General features: G+C 41.4%; 1 protein-coding gene across 14 annotated transcripts in view; it reads left to right on the forward strand.

Moving 5' to 3' along the window:
• The first annotated feature begins 310 nt into the window (after positions 1 to 310).
• The window catches only part of TBPL1 (TATA-box binding protein like 1), a 36,003-nt gene continuing 21,601 nt past the window's right edge, over positions 311 to 14,712 (forward strand). For 2 of the 14 annotated variants that reach the window (XM_043592419.1, XM_043592428.1), the window contains exon 1: positions 1,437 to 1,761. The gene's annotated coding sequence lies outside the window, so the exon portion shown is untranslated. Of the gene's footprint in view, positions 789 to 1,434; positions 1,762 to 7,555; positions 7,639 to 10,551; positions 10,640 to 14,712 lie in introns of those variants that run through there. The other 12 variants (XM_043592425.1, XM_043592426.1, XM_043592423.1 and 9 more) reach the window with 12 other exon arrangements.

Below are 14,712 nucleotides of genomic sequence, written 5' to 3' on the forward strand. Positions count from 1 at the left end.
AAATATTGCAGCAAAATGGAAATTCCATTCATCTACAGAGCTTTTTAAATGCTCAGATATTTTTTGAATACTTAGAGTAGGAAGCAAAAGATCAAGAGCCATCCTTAGAGACCCAATAGATAGACCCAATAGATAATAGATAGACCCAATAGATAATAAAATACCCAAATGGTTGCATACTCCCAAATGCCCTGAAGTCAGCCCTTGCCTTCATAGTGGCATTATCATTTTTCATCCACGATTCACACCAATCAGAAACCAGATACCCATGACCCCGCCTTGTGGCCTTTTATTAAATCAGAGCTGCCCGTCGGCCTCTTCTGTGGCCAGAGGCTTCTGGCTGCAGCTGAGCTCGGGAGCAGAGGCCCGTGCCAGCCTGAAGAGTGGGACTCCGGGGGCGCCGCGGGGTTCTGCGCTGCCTGGCGCTCCCCAGGCCGTTACCCGAGTCTCGCTCCCGCGGGCAGCGCCTCTCAGGCCACCCCCGAGAGCTCATCGGACCCCAGCGCGGCCGTTCAAACTGGCGAGTGTGCGCCTCTAGGGGTCCCCGGATTCTAGGGCTACTTGGGCGCAGAGCCGTGAAAGAGTCTCAGTCCCCAGGCGCCCAGCTTTCGAGTGACCGCCCTCCTACGCCCGTCGGCCTGAGCCACCGTTTCTCCTGCTGGGCTCCCCAGCCCTAGCCTGCAGCCGCCCTCGCCCCCGTCCATCCTTCCAGGATCTGACTGCGCCGCGCATAAGCCTCTGAAGTGCTCGGGCTCCCAGGCGGAGTCCTGACCGCAAACCCAAGTTGAGTAAGGAATAGGGAAGGGAGAGGCGACAGAAGTGTGACCTAAGCTCCCTGCCTCTATCTGTCTGTCTATCTATCTATCTATCTATCCATCCATCCATCCATCCACCCACCCACCCTTCTATCGATCTGTCCATCCATCCTTCCGCTATCATCTCCTGCCGCTGTATTTTAGGACTAGAATTAGAATTCCTTAATGAGAGGTTTATCATGACGTCGTAAATTAACGCGTTTAACTGAAAAAGCGAAAATAGGACTTTTTCAGACAGAAAATGTCTTAGAAAATAAATTTACTTGTTGAGAACTAGTTTTGCTAATTGCGTTAAATGGTGGACCTTGAAGTTGAACGAGCTAACGAGAAAGTTCTAAGGTTTTGACGAAAAAATTAAAGTCCATTTATACTATACTGTATGCCAGGAACAACGAACTCATGTTTAGAGATGAGCTAGAAAGGTACAAAGATCACGCAATTTTTTCAAAACCTTTTCAGGCGGTCCTCCAGCAAAAGAAGTCTAGCCCAGTAGCAGTCCCTGCCCCCAACACCCGGACGTCGCCAAGCCCAAGAGCGGGAGGGGCCTACCTTGGGGGACCAGGAAGGAGGAAGGGAAAGTGGGGAAAGGGGCGGGGGAAAGTGACGGGAGCAGTGAGAGCCGGAAATGAGTGGCTAGCGAGGAGCCCAGGGGCGCCCTGTCCGGCGGCGCTCTAGCCCCCGCGCACTGTCTCTATGTTCCCCCTGCGTCTGGTCTATTTATTGTCGCGGGGAAGAAGCGGCCGCCCAGTACCCGGAACAACAAAGCACGAAAGACGGAGCTCGAGCCTCGGGGGCTCCTAGCAACGGGTCGGGGCGGGAGTTCCATGGAGACTGGGGAGCGCGCCCGCCTCATCATCATCCTTGTCCTCCAGCTTATCCTCCGCGTCCGACGTAACCGGCAGCAGCGCTGCCGCCGCGTTCTCTGCCGCCGCCCCCTCTTCCCACGGTAACCCCGTAGGCGACCCTGGGCGGGGGGAGCGCGGGCGACCGGGCGGCCTGAGCGCCGGGTGCCGGGCATCTGGGCGCCGGGGCTGGCGTGTGCGAGCCGGGCCGTACGGTTGGTGGGGTGTGCGGGGGCGGACGACCCGAGGAGAGGAACTAAGGTGGGAGGAATTGGTCCGGGGGCCGAGGGAGGGTCTACTTCTTAGGAGGACCGGGTGATATTTGGGGAGCTCATCAGGGATAACGGCGTGGGGGGCGGGGCGTCCCTGCCTGCGAGCTTAACCGAGCGGGGTGTAGCAGAAGAAAAAGAGGTGTTTTGTTTTTCCTGTTAGCCACCCCTGGGAAAGACAGAAGGGAGATTCCCCATCCGTTTCTGTGAAGCCCTCACCCTGGAGAAGAAGAATCGTGCAAAGATGCTAGGGGTCCATTGCTTCCCAGAAAACTTCCAGCGGCCTCTGCCGCGGCGGGAATGCTACCAAATAGCATCTTCCCCGGTTACTGGTGCCGGCAATGCCAACAGCCCCGCTTTATTATTATTATTATTATTATTATTATTACCCAAATTAGGTTTGATGAAGGGTCCGGAACTGAGGAAGATAAAATGAATTGTGGGCAGAGCTAAGCGAGGATCAGAATTGGGATAAGCGCTTAATGATAGCCCGTAAGAGCCCTAAAAGTAATTTAATTGAGAATGACGGTTTTTAAGACTCCTTCAGCCGCGGTGTGCATCTGCGGGCTCTGTCAGTGTGCTCATTGCAATAAGACTCAGACTGCAGCCAGCCAGTTCACATCTGTGAGTTCTCTGGCTGCGTCTGTCACCTGCAGTTGCAAAGCGACACTGGCAGTTAACCAGCGTGGGCTTCTGTATTTAGGGTTAAGAACAGTGCCTTAAAATTGGCTGAAGGTAAAAAAGAGAGAGAAACAAGCCTGGTGTGATTTTTGTGTGAAGAACCAATTACAGAATCCCTGAGAAAATTGAAAAATAGAAATACAAGGAAAAGATTTAGCAGTCGGAGCGTAATCTGCTGTCTCTTTTAAAGTTTGAGAAAATGGCAGGCCATTCAAATGGAGAAGGGACTTTTATCGCTATCTGGTTTAAAGAATTATTTGCAGTTTGATACCTCCAGGTAAATATTTGTCAGCTTATATGATCTTGGTGCTTTACATCACTATTTAGTGGTTTTATACTTTCCCAAATCATTCCAGGTCAGTAAATGAGGTTTCCCTATGGCATACTGAAATGGCCACATATACCTTCAAGAGAATATCACCTTCATGTCCAGTGAGAATAAAGCTCTTTATATAAAGTTGAGGATTAACAATGAAAATAAAACTGATAAATCACAGAAGCAATTATGTCAACCACAGCTTCTGTTTGTCTCAAGCTTTTTTTTTGGCTAAGCTGGCTTGTCTTAAGCAAAATGTGTCATCCTTATTCTCAGCCCCCTCTTTTCATACGCTTTGCCTTCAAGATCAGAAACTAATGGTCTGCTAATAAGTGCTCTTGATTGGTTCACTATAGCCAGAATAGCGTTTTTAACACAGGCATTTTCCTGGAGTTGGGGTTCAGTATCTCTTGTTAAAGGACTTTCATGGATGTGCAAAGAGGTGGGCAGTTAGTTATCTTTAATGGAAAGTATAAACATTGGGAGATTTAGAGTTGCTTAAGATTCTAAGAGGAAAAACCCAAGATTGTCACCTTTAGGTTAATGAATCAAGGATTGTTTAATCTTTTCATAAAGCTCTTCTTCTATGAAGGATATCCTGGGGGAGGACCACACTTGAAGCTGTTGGATGTTGAGTCCCAAGATTTCCATAGTGCACATGAGACTTAAGTGAATTCCCTCAATCCCAGGGTTGCCATCACATACTTCACCTAGACCCGTTTCTGGTTCCCTGTCTGTTCCGTGTTTGAGTGGGGGTCAGGCCCTAGCTTCCACCTTTAGTAGCAATCCAATTTCTGTGTTCCCTGCTCTCTACTGTAGCATTCCCAGTGTTTGGTGTTGTTTTAGTCCCTATCCTTATTTAATCATGTAACAGTCCAAATGATTTTTTGGGCTATTTGTATTGTTTGTTTCTTACGGAGTTTTCGGTATACATCCTTGGGCTATATATCCTTTTCATTAATGTTAACTTTGTTGTATTTTCCTTCTTCTGTATCCCTCCCCTTTATTTGTAGAATTGAAGTGGTCATGTCAGATGTTATGTATTCATTCTGTTTGTGCAGAACAGCAGGTTAAGAGCCTCATGCTGGGACTGTATTGAAATAAAGCAAGTAAAAAATATTGTCACTTTTCAGAATTAAAAGGTGTTTTACAAGTTCAAGTGGTAGTACTATAATTATAGACACAGTCACTTTTTTAAAGGTTAAAAGTATTGTAGAGCTCACTGTGTTTTTAATTGAACCTCAGATTTTCATAATTTTTATTCTGAAAACCTTCTTAGTATCAGTCTTTTCTGATCATTTTGCATCTGAATATTTAACTGAAATTACATTTTGCCAAGTTTGAGGGAACAATTTAAGTGATTCCCACAAATTTTTCTTTATGTGGATAATTTTTATATCAAAACTTTTGTGGATATACAGTAGTCCCCTCTTTATCTGTGGTTTTACTTCCTGTGGGTTCAGTTCCCCCTGGTCAGCCAGGGGCTGGAAGCAGACAACCTTCCTTCTGATGTATGGTCGGAATGTCAGTAGTAGCTTAATATTAGGTTATTAGGTCATAGGGCCTACGTCATTCACCTCATTTCATCTCAACATATATGCATTTTATCATCTCACATCACAAAAAGAAGGGGGAGTATAGTACAATAAGATATTTTGAGAAAGACCACATTCACATAACTTTTCTTATAGTACATTGTTATAATTGTTCTGTTTTATTACTGTTGTTAATCTCTTACTGTGCCTTATTTAGAAATTACGCTTTAACATAGGTATGTATGTACAGAGAAAAACATAGTGTATATAGGGTTTGGTATTACCTGCAGTTTCAGGCATCCACTAGGGGTCTTGGAACATATACTCTACAAATGAGGGGAACTACTATATACGTGTGTAGAATGTGCAGAATTTGCTAAAGTAGAGCAGATACATATGAAATATGCAACCGAATGTTATTGGAGAATGTTATTTCTTATCATGGATGTGGCACATCACTTACAATAAATATTGTATGATCTAGTTGAATGGGTGTCAGCATTGTTTTTAGGCGAAGGGAGCCGGTAAGAATCTGGTGATTGATTTCCTTCCGTTGCATCATTGACCATGTGATGAAATTATTATTGCTTTGAAAAATAAAATTTAAATTGATTTTAGAAGAATTCATAGTAGAATGTTTCCCCCGTGTGTTTAACTGAAGACCTGTAGTGCTTTGAAAATTTAGCTGTGTTGTGACATTTGAATTAAAAAATAAGGATTTCCTGAAACGTACACTCAGATTTGTTACACCTTTTATATGCCTAATGCCGCATCGAGTATGTAAAGCTGGATGAAATGTGTTTCTCTTCAGGTGCTTTTTGTGCTCTTGTAGATAGCAGAGAAATGGACATACCATGAATACCGAAACATGACACACAAATTTGTATTTTAAATCCCTTGTTACACACTGCCCGGTGCTATTGATGTACAGATTTCATCATGCCTGATAAAATTAGGACTTTCTGGAGGATCAGGACTATGAGTTGCCATCCTATTGTATGCTAATGTCATGCAGGTGTGTGTACATATTTTGAAGATTAACATGTTAATAAAAGGGTATATTTATTTTCTTTGACTTCGGAGAGTAATCTGGTAGATGAGGGGAACCTTTAATTATCTAATTAATTAATAATCTAATTCTTGATGCCTACAATTTCAGTTATTTTGGGTTTTTTTGTTTTTTTGTTTTACTGGCTGCAAATTAGAAGCAAAAACTTCTCTAACATGATTGGGGATTTTTTTTTTTTTAAACCAGTTCAAACAGTAAAAATAATGATTTACTGCCTTGAGTAGCTCCAGTATTTGCTCGCATGAATACCACCTTGGGAAATTTCGAAAGGGTGAAAGAGTATATGCGTGTTTGAGGTCTTGCCAGGCTACGTATACAAATTTGACTTTTGTGATACAACCTTTTATTAAGAAGAAAGATACGGAGTGTGTGTGTCTGTGTAGTTGTGGAAAAACCAAGATTCTAGAAATAGGTCGTTAGTGAAAAAGAATCAGTTTGTATCAGAAGTTATATTCATCTGGTCTTATCTTGTGATTGGTGATAAAACTCAAAATTTGGCTTCGATGGCTTGTTTTGTGTGGGACACCTGCTGCTAGGGATCCCATTAAATGTTAAACACACTAAAGTGAGTTCTGGGACAGTTCGGACGGGCCTTCGTGCAGGAATCAATAATGAAACTGTTTAAAATTTCACGAAAAAAAAAAACGTAGCACAAAAGTTTGGCTGGCAACTTCAAGCATGCAGTATTCATTCATCAAGCAAGAGTACTGAAAATCAGATTGTGTACTGAGGACGCTTTTGTCAGGACATGTGTGGATGAGGACTCTTACTGTTTTAATTGTATTTAGCACCATAGAGATCTGCTTATAAACATGGTCCGTGGTATGTTTTTTTGTTTTGTTTTGTTTTATGTCTGTTTATTTTTGAGCGAGCGGGAGAGACAGAGCAGAGCTTGAGCAGGGAAGGGGCAGAAAGAGAGAGAGGGAGAAACGGAATCGGAAGCAGGCTCCAGGCTCTGAGCTGTCAGCACAGAGCCTGATGCATGACTTGAACCCACAGACTGTGAGATCATGACCTGAGCTGAAGTTGGATGCTTAACTGGCTGAGGCACCCAGGCGTCCCTGTTTTTGGTTTTTAACTCCCTCGATGAGAACGCATAAAATTTTAAAAGAAGTAAAAATTTGTTTTTGTTAATTAAATAGTTCCAAAGAATCAGGTGCGAGCCTTCTTTTGTTGATGAATTACAGGTATTTTCATTGTGAGGCAGAACAGTTTTAGTCAAAATCAGTTATACTGTTTTCTTAGGATTAGTCTTAATATAGCACTTAACAGTATGGAATCAGGATACAGGCTGTCTGTGTTCAATACAGTGGCCGTGCTGCTTTTTGATGATATGGCCTGAGTAATTTATTTCACTGCCTTGATTCCCGAGTTGTTTCAACTACAGTATGGGACTAATCCTAGTACGACCCTGTAGGATTGCTGTGAGAATTAAGTGAAAAGCATTTGGAACAATGCTCAGCGTAATTAGGTGAATAGATATTCCCTGATGCTGACAGCAGTGGTACTAGGCAGCACATTAAAGGTGAACCAGCTATATAGTTTGTGTCCTTCATATGGAGGCTTTCTGTTAAAGCACTGGAATTCTTGATGTGTGATTACCGACTTAGACTCATCCCTGCTGTTAGGTTCTGGGGGGAGGGAAGCACTTTTGTTTTAATTTTGAATTATCACACAGGCATCTGGTTAGCACTTACGGCAGATGGACTAAGTAAAAAGAGACATCTCTGTTTCTTGGGAAAGGAAGGCCAACAAAGCCTGATCTGGCACCACGTTGCAGCTATTGAAATGCTATTACCCTGTGGACTTGACCACTTGTTTTGCTGTATGGTGCTTCTGAATAAAAGCAATAGACCCTGATGGTTTTATTTAGCAGAATTCCTCTTTCTTTAGAGGATACTATTTTTGCTTGTATAACCTTAAATGGTGATAAACTTGAAACTTGTTGGTGTCTTTGTCAGGCCATTTAACTTGTGTTTTCTGTTATCACTATAAATGTCCTACATTGTAGCTTTCTTGTAATTTTAGAAGTAGCTGAGACTGCTGCTCTGCTCCAGTAATTCAAGTGACTCAAGGATGACCGCATAGAACTGGAAAATTATTTGTTTATGGTAAGGCTAACACCAGATACCGAGGCTTACCTAATCAGGGGAATAGCTTGATAATTGTAGTTTTGTTTAGGCTGTTATTAAAATGGTTAACTTTTTAAAGCGAAGTACAAATGTTTTAGTTTAGTTAGAAGGACATTTGAAACTGCTGACTAGAAAATAAATGTTTCTGCTTAAATACGGTGAATTGCAAACTGTTCTTTTCTGTTTTGGCTGACATCCAGGTTGAAATAATGTTTTCATAAAAGGTATATTACAGAAGTTTATATGAAACGTGCTATTAAAAATATGTTTTGCTTTAAACGTACAGGGGCCGAGTTTTATAACCCTTCCATCTTGTGCTGTTTTGTTTTAGTTGGTTTTTATACTATTTCTCCCCTAAGAAGATTGGCGTATATGCTTGTATGTAGAGATGTGGCTTTTGTTTTCCTGTTTAAAGAGAGGGAAGTTTAGTTGATGTTCTTGATTTAGTTGAGTAGTCATTTCGTTGACTAGATTGATATAGTATTGATATAATATTGTTAACATTATTCCTATAGCCATCATGGATTCTGGATCTGAAAAATATTGAGATAAGCAAAGAAATGATCATGGCTATTTCACTGATATCTATATCCATATGTATCTATATATATCTCTGTAGATATCTATATCCATAGATATATATCCATAAATATATCTATAGAGATATAGATATATAGTTTATACATACACACCTCCATATATCCTTTTAGATATTCTAAGTACTATAGTGGGAGATTTGTACGAAAACAGGTCTCCAAGGTGTTAATATTGTCCAGAATAAAAGCCCGTTTTGAAATAAAGGTCTGACTGACACATGGTTAAATGTTCCCTAGTGTTCTTTCCACCACACTTTTTCAGGGACAGGTGTTGCTGACCTTGAGATATAAAGATAATAAAGCTAATGTGTAGTCTAAAAGCACAAATACCAAGATGGGAACTTGGTTTTTGACTACGGTCACCATTTATAGAACCCATCGTTGTTTGAACCTCAGCTAACATTCCTGGTAAACCTGAACCTTCTGTGGAATAAGAACCACCCCAGTCCTTGTAAATTGCTGCAGAGCCTCTTTCAAGGTGCAGAGCCTTTTCTTTTCCTTACCAGCTGATGGCTACAGTGAGCTTCTTGGCTGTCTCCAGTTATTCGTAGGCATGTGTAACCCGGTGAAGTTGTGATGAGCATCCTTTAATTGCACGGCTTGACCATATATATCCCAGAATCTCTGCTGGGGGCAGGTTAGGGTAGATGTGGATGGTACAGCCTTCTTGAAGGCATAGTCACCAGTTCATGAGACCTGCCTCAGCACCACGTTGGTATGCTAATCTCAAAGGGACACTAGATTTCTTAACCCAGTTCTTTCCTCCTTTTTTGGTGATGGTGGCAGTTAAGGTATGTGACACAGCTGAACAGTTTATGACTGACGAACAGCCATGCGAATAACTCTTTTATCATCTCAGCAGCATACTGCTAGTGTGAATCCTTAGGTTAGTAAAGCTGAGAAAACCTTTGGCTGGCCAGTGATCTTGAAAATTCTCCTTCAGTGCATAGTACAGTACTACTTGGGTACTTGTTTAATTTGTGTGTCTATTAAGAATGTGTGTCTATTAAGAAGGTGTGCCTTTTAATTTACTCTTTCTAGGCTTTTTGTTTGGGGCCGATTAAATTGGAAGAGTTTCAAATGTCTGAAGCTACATTCTTAATTCGTCTTGTGTTACATCCTCACTCTTACTTTGTAAAGAGTGGAATGATGGCTTTATTATCATATTCGTTTAATTACGCGACTGGTAGGCTGGAAGCAGCTGACCTGTTGGCTGGTCTGTGACCAGCTACCATGGAATGAACTTTGGGTATGGATGGTTTAGGGCTCACGGGACTCCTGGGGTTAAAATGGAGAACGTAACCCTTAGGAGAAAGGAAAGGGAATATATACATCAAAAACGTTAAGGATCTGTATGGGTGCTTTAATTAAAATAATTCTTTCTTTACATCAGAAACATACTTCTGTATTTGTAAAAGCTCCTGAAACACAGTTGCCCTTCAGGATTTGGGGGTCTAAACTGAAACCAATAATAACTTGTTAGGTGTGTGAACACTAAGCAGAACCAGTAAGTTAAATAAGGGACATAATAGATGCTGTTAGAGAACTTGAGTGGTTTGGGGCTACTAAGATTCTTACCTGTTACAGTGAAAAATGTCTGCCCTTCCTACTTACTCCCCAACCCCACAATTCGGTTTTTCACTTGTTCTTGAAGTATTCATCTAATTCAGCAACTATTTGTTGAGTTGATGACCAAGTGCCAGCTAAGCCAAATTCTAAAGGTTACACATTTATATTAAACAGCTCTCTTCAAGGCGTGTGGGGCCTATAGGACACGGTTATCATGCAGACGGTACCTCTGCGGTACCCTCTGCTCGGAGAGCTCCTCTTAGTGTTTCGTGACTGGTTCCTTCTTATCCTACAAGATCGCACGTTAAGAATAATTTTTCGTCTCTGAGGAACTTAAGAGGCCTGCCTGCATCATTCCTCCTAGAGTTTCTCTTGTGTCCTCTTATTCCCTTCACCACATAGATCACATTTTCTTAATTATTTTATTTTTTTATTTTTTATTTTTTTAAACTATGGCTCTTTATTTTTATTTTTTTTAATTTTTTTTCAACGTTTATTTATTTTTGGGACAGAGAGAGACACAGCATGAATGGGGGAGGGGCAGAGAGAGAGGGAGACACAGAATCGGAAACAGGCTCCAGGCTCTGAGCCATCAGCCCAGAGCCTGACGCGGGGCTCGAACTCACGGACCGCGAGATCGTGACCTGGCTGAAGTCGGACGCTTAACCGACTGTGCCACCCAGGCGCCCCTCTTAATTATTTTAATTGCTTATCTGTTCATTGTCAGATTCTTCCACCGGAATACAGCTGCCATGAAGTTTCCTTCTCTGACCGTTGTTCTGAGCTGTATTCCCAGTGTCCAGCTACAGTGCTTGGTTCGTATCAGTTGTGGATTCAATGAGTCTAACCACAAGTAAGAGTCTGTTAGTGAAGCAATGAGGAAAGGGCATCCTAGGCAAATTTAAAATTAAGAAAAGGTCTGCTGGAGGAGAAATAGTTGAGATTGTTAAGGTGTGTTGGAAGTGGAAGAAGATTAGGTCACAGAAGGTAAATTGGAGGCTCGAAGCTCACTGCATTCCAAGCCAAGCAAGTTAGATTCCATGTGTCCGTGCAAGAGGGCCAGACTTTTCTTTAAGCAGGGGTGTGGCACAGTTAGGAAGAGAGCTTATTTGTTGGATGGACTAGATTGTGGATACTGCAAGCAAAGTTCCATTAGAAGGCCGTGGTCATAAGGACATGTGAAAGCCTAAAATAAAATGTTGATGCTTCGGATGCAGAAAAGAAGCAAAGTGAAAAGTTAACTGGGTATAAGAGAAAGAGAAGAGCTGAAGGATGATTGATTCTGAAATTTCTGATTCAGGTGTTGAGTGAGTGTTGGAGGGTGGTTCCATCAACTGAAATTAAGAATGAAGAGACCACAAGTATTTCTGAGGGGATTAATTGATTTTGGATGTGTTGGTTTAAGTTCATGAACATACCGCACAACCAGTGAAGAAAATGGATTCAGATCTCTGATAGGTTAGGATTGACGTAGGAGTCATAAACTCAGAGATAACAGTTGAAGCTTGGAAAGCTTATAGAAGAAAAGGGCTCTTAAATTCATCGAGAATATGAAAAACAAATGGCCCCCTCAGGTACACATCCAAATTTGTGTGTGCACAATTTCAGGGGTTCCTCACCTCTGGAACCTATTGTTGAGCTTTTCAGGAGCTGTCCTGGGATTCAGTGAGGAACTTCCAATTTGCAGAGCAGAAAAGTATTGGAGATGGGAGGAGAACCTAGGGAAAGGTGCCTCAGAAGCCAAAACTAGGGGTGGTGAGGGAGAATTTTGAGAGTCAGGAGTGCCCCGTGCTTTATGCTCTGGAGAGGTCCATCAGGAGGGAGTTTCAACTGCGACATCAGATTCAGCAGTGAGCCGCTCGTTCCTAAACATTTCATACCATGCAGAGGCACAGGGCAGAGTGTGACAGTTTCATGCATGAATCAAGTTAAGGAAACAATGCATGGTAAACAGACTACAGAAGTCTTGATGTTCTCTAATGATAAACAGGCCTAATACGAGAATAGAGTCCATTTTAAGGACCTGCCGAAAGGGAAATTCCATTATTTTGATGACCTGTTGTGGTGTTGCAGCCCAGTGGTTCTCAGCTGGCTACCCACTAGAAACAACTTGGCAACGTTTTCAAAAATTAGGGCCCCCATGAAGGTTAGTTAATCAATATCTCTGGGGGTTGAGGCTTTTTGTAGTTGTTATTTTGTTTTATCTTTTACTTAGTAGTTAAGAGCTAGTGTTGCAGTCAGAGAACTTCATTATCATTCTTGATTTATGTTCTATGTAAGAATACTTTCTTTTACTTGTATGTTATCTAATTACTCAGTTTACTGTTGTGCTGTTTTAAAATATTTTGTCTTTCTCACAGACCTTAATTTCCAGTTTAAAAAACGTGACTCAGCCCTCAGTCAATTAAAAGATCTGACAGTTCTGAGTAAATTAAGACGTTCTTAATGGTGCTTACATGTGGAAAGATATTCATTCTGTAACCCTGTTTGCTTTTATTTAAGTATGTTACTTTTTTACTAAATAGTAAAAACTGCTTTTTACCTAGAAAAGTTTGAACTCTGTATTACTATTTTCCAACTAGCTAATTTATTTCATAATTCTACCTTCCTTTTCTTAAAATGGCACTCATACATGACATAGACCTTAAACGGGTTGTCTACACTAGAGCACACATTTTATACGAAGGGTAAGCCTGTAAAAGCAGTTGAAAGGAAACCATCAAAATAGAAAATTTCTCATGTTGTATTCTACCTTGGGGTGCTTTCTCTTGATTAAATTCTTGGTGAGCTGTCGGCATTCAAGTTTGAACCCTGCATTCACATCCCTGACATAAAAAGCAGAATACAGAATACGGAGAACTTTGAACTTTATGGGTGTCAACCCTGACACCAACCAGCAGGTGAAAGAGGGGTTGTTCAGCTTACTAGCCACCTAGGGAGTTAATATTTATACTACCAAGAAAATGATAATCTTTTTAAAATTATGTGGTTTTATTAGCTTATTAGTGGCTTAATTAGTTTCACAAAGTGTGGTTACTTATGAGTAAGTTAGGACAAATATCAAGATTCTCTATAAAGTGACAGACGTAACTAGTTTTTGAAATGATGGCTCACCATATGGGAGAATACGACATATAAGACTGGGGAGAAAACCTATGCCATACACTTGAAATGAACACAGTAGATTTACACTTTAAGCGAGATGAACATGATACACAGTTTTGTTGCAGTTTAGTTTCCAAATCTATTGTACCTCTAATTTTCCTGTGTTTGCAGGTACCTAGCTAAGTAAAAGCAAAATATATATTTTGCAATATGTAATAGACTTGGTCAGATTCTTTTTCCCTCTCTCTCCTTGTTCCCCTTCTCCCCTAACCCCAACCCCCCCCTCCCCCCCGCCAAAAAAAACCTCTGCATAAGAAGCACTTGGTTTGAAATGGTTTTATTATTGGGGATTTTTTAAAAAATCACTGTTAAATCTATTTTTTTATAATAACAGACACATCAAAATTATATTCTTTATTTTTTCACTTGCTTTTTTCTTTTTTTCTTTTTCCTTTTATTCTTTGTCTTTTTTAGAGTTTATTTATTTTGAGAGAGAGAGAGAGAGAGAGAGAGAGAAATCCAGAGTGGGGGAGGGGCAGAGAAAGAGGGGGAGAGAGAGAGAATCCCAAGCAGGCTCTGCACTGTTAGTGCAGAGCCTGACTTGAGGCTCCAGCTCACAAACCACAAGATCATGATCTAGGCTGAAATTAAGAGTCAGACACTTAACCGACTGAGCCACCCAAGCACCCCCAACCCCACTTTTTTTTTTTTAAAGAGAGAGAAAGCAGAGGAGAGGGGCAGAGGAGCCTGACATAGGGCTCAATTCCATGACCCTGAGCTCATGACCTGAGCTGAAATCAAGAGCCTGATGCTCAACTCACTGAACCACCCCGGTGCCCCTCTACCCCTTGCTTTTAGACTTGAAAGAACAGGATTTGTTTTTGTTTTTGTTTTCCAAAGCTTGAGGACCACAGCAGATAACTGGAAATCCTTTCCAGTTTTGAACACTTCTCTATTCATGGAAGATAAAGAAAGGAGATAATAACAACAATGAGAATGGCTAAGTTTGAATGCTTACCAACTGTTAGTACTGTACTGTGTTTTGCATGAAATTTCAATTTTTGCAACACTGCAGGATAGGTCCTATTACCTGCCTTATTTAATAGATGAGGACATTCAGGCACAAAGTCATTACATAACTTACCTAGGGTCACACAGCTGATAAATAAATGGTAGGGTCTTGATTTAACCCAAGTGATCTATTCCAGAGTCTGAGCTCTGAAACTTGTGTGTGTGTGTGTGTGTGTGTGTGTGTGTACTGCTTTTTAATCTCAAGCTAACAGTTAAGCTCTTCCAGACATTTTATTGAATGTGTTTAGTGTCTTGGGAACTATGCTAAGGTTTGGGTGTAAAAATAAGTGAGATTTGATTATGTGCTTGAGGAGTTTATTGTCTACCAGGGAGACATAAATAAATACGAAATTTTACTATAGTGTGGGGAAATCCTGTGATAGTGGTTTGCATAGCAACATGGTACTGGGACTCAGAGTAGGGACACCCTGGCTCAGTCTTAGGGATCGGATGTCTTAGTTCCTTTGATTTCTTATTTTATCCATCGTGGTTTTAATTACCTTCTCTACTCGGGTTTTCAGATTTTTACCTCTAATCTGGACCTGTCCTGAGTGATGGACTCTTACCTAATTGTCTGCTCTGTACCTCCCTATGGATGTCTTATAAGTTCCTTCAACTCAGCATTCCCCAAACAGAATCCTCACCATCGCTCCTTGTCCTGTCTGCTCTGCAGCTTGCTCTCCTTCCAGTGTTTCTGTAAATAGTATGTTAG

The sequence above is a fragment of the Prionailurus bengalensis genome, chromosome B2 (assembly GCF_016509475.1).
Source record: "Prionailurus bengalensis isolate Pbe53 chromosome B2, Fcat_Pben_1.1_paternal_pri, whole genome shotgun sequence".
NCBI lineage: Eukaryota > Metazoa > Chordata > Mammalia > Carnivora > Felidae > Prionailurus > Prionailurus bengalensis.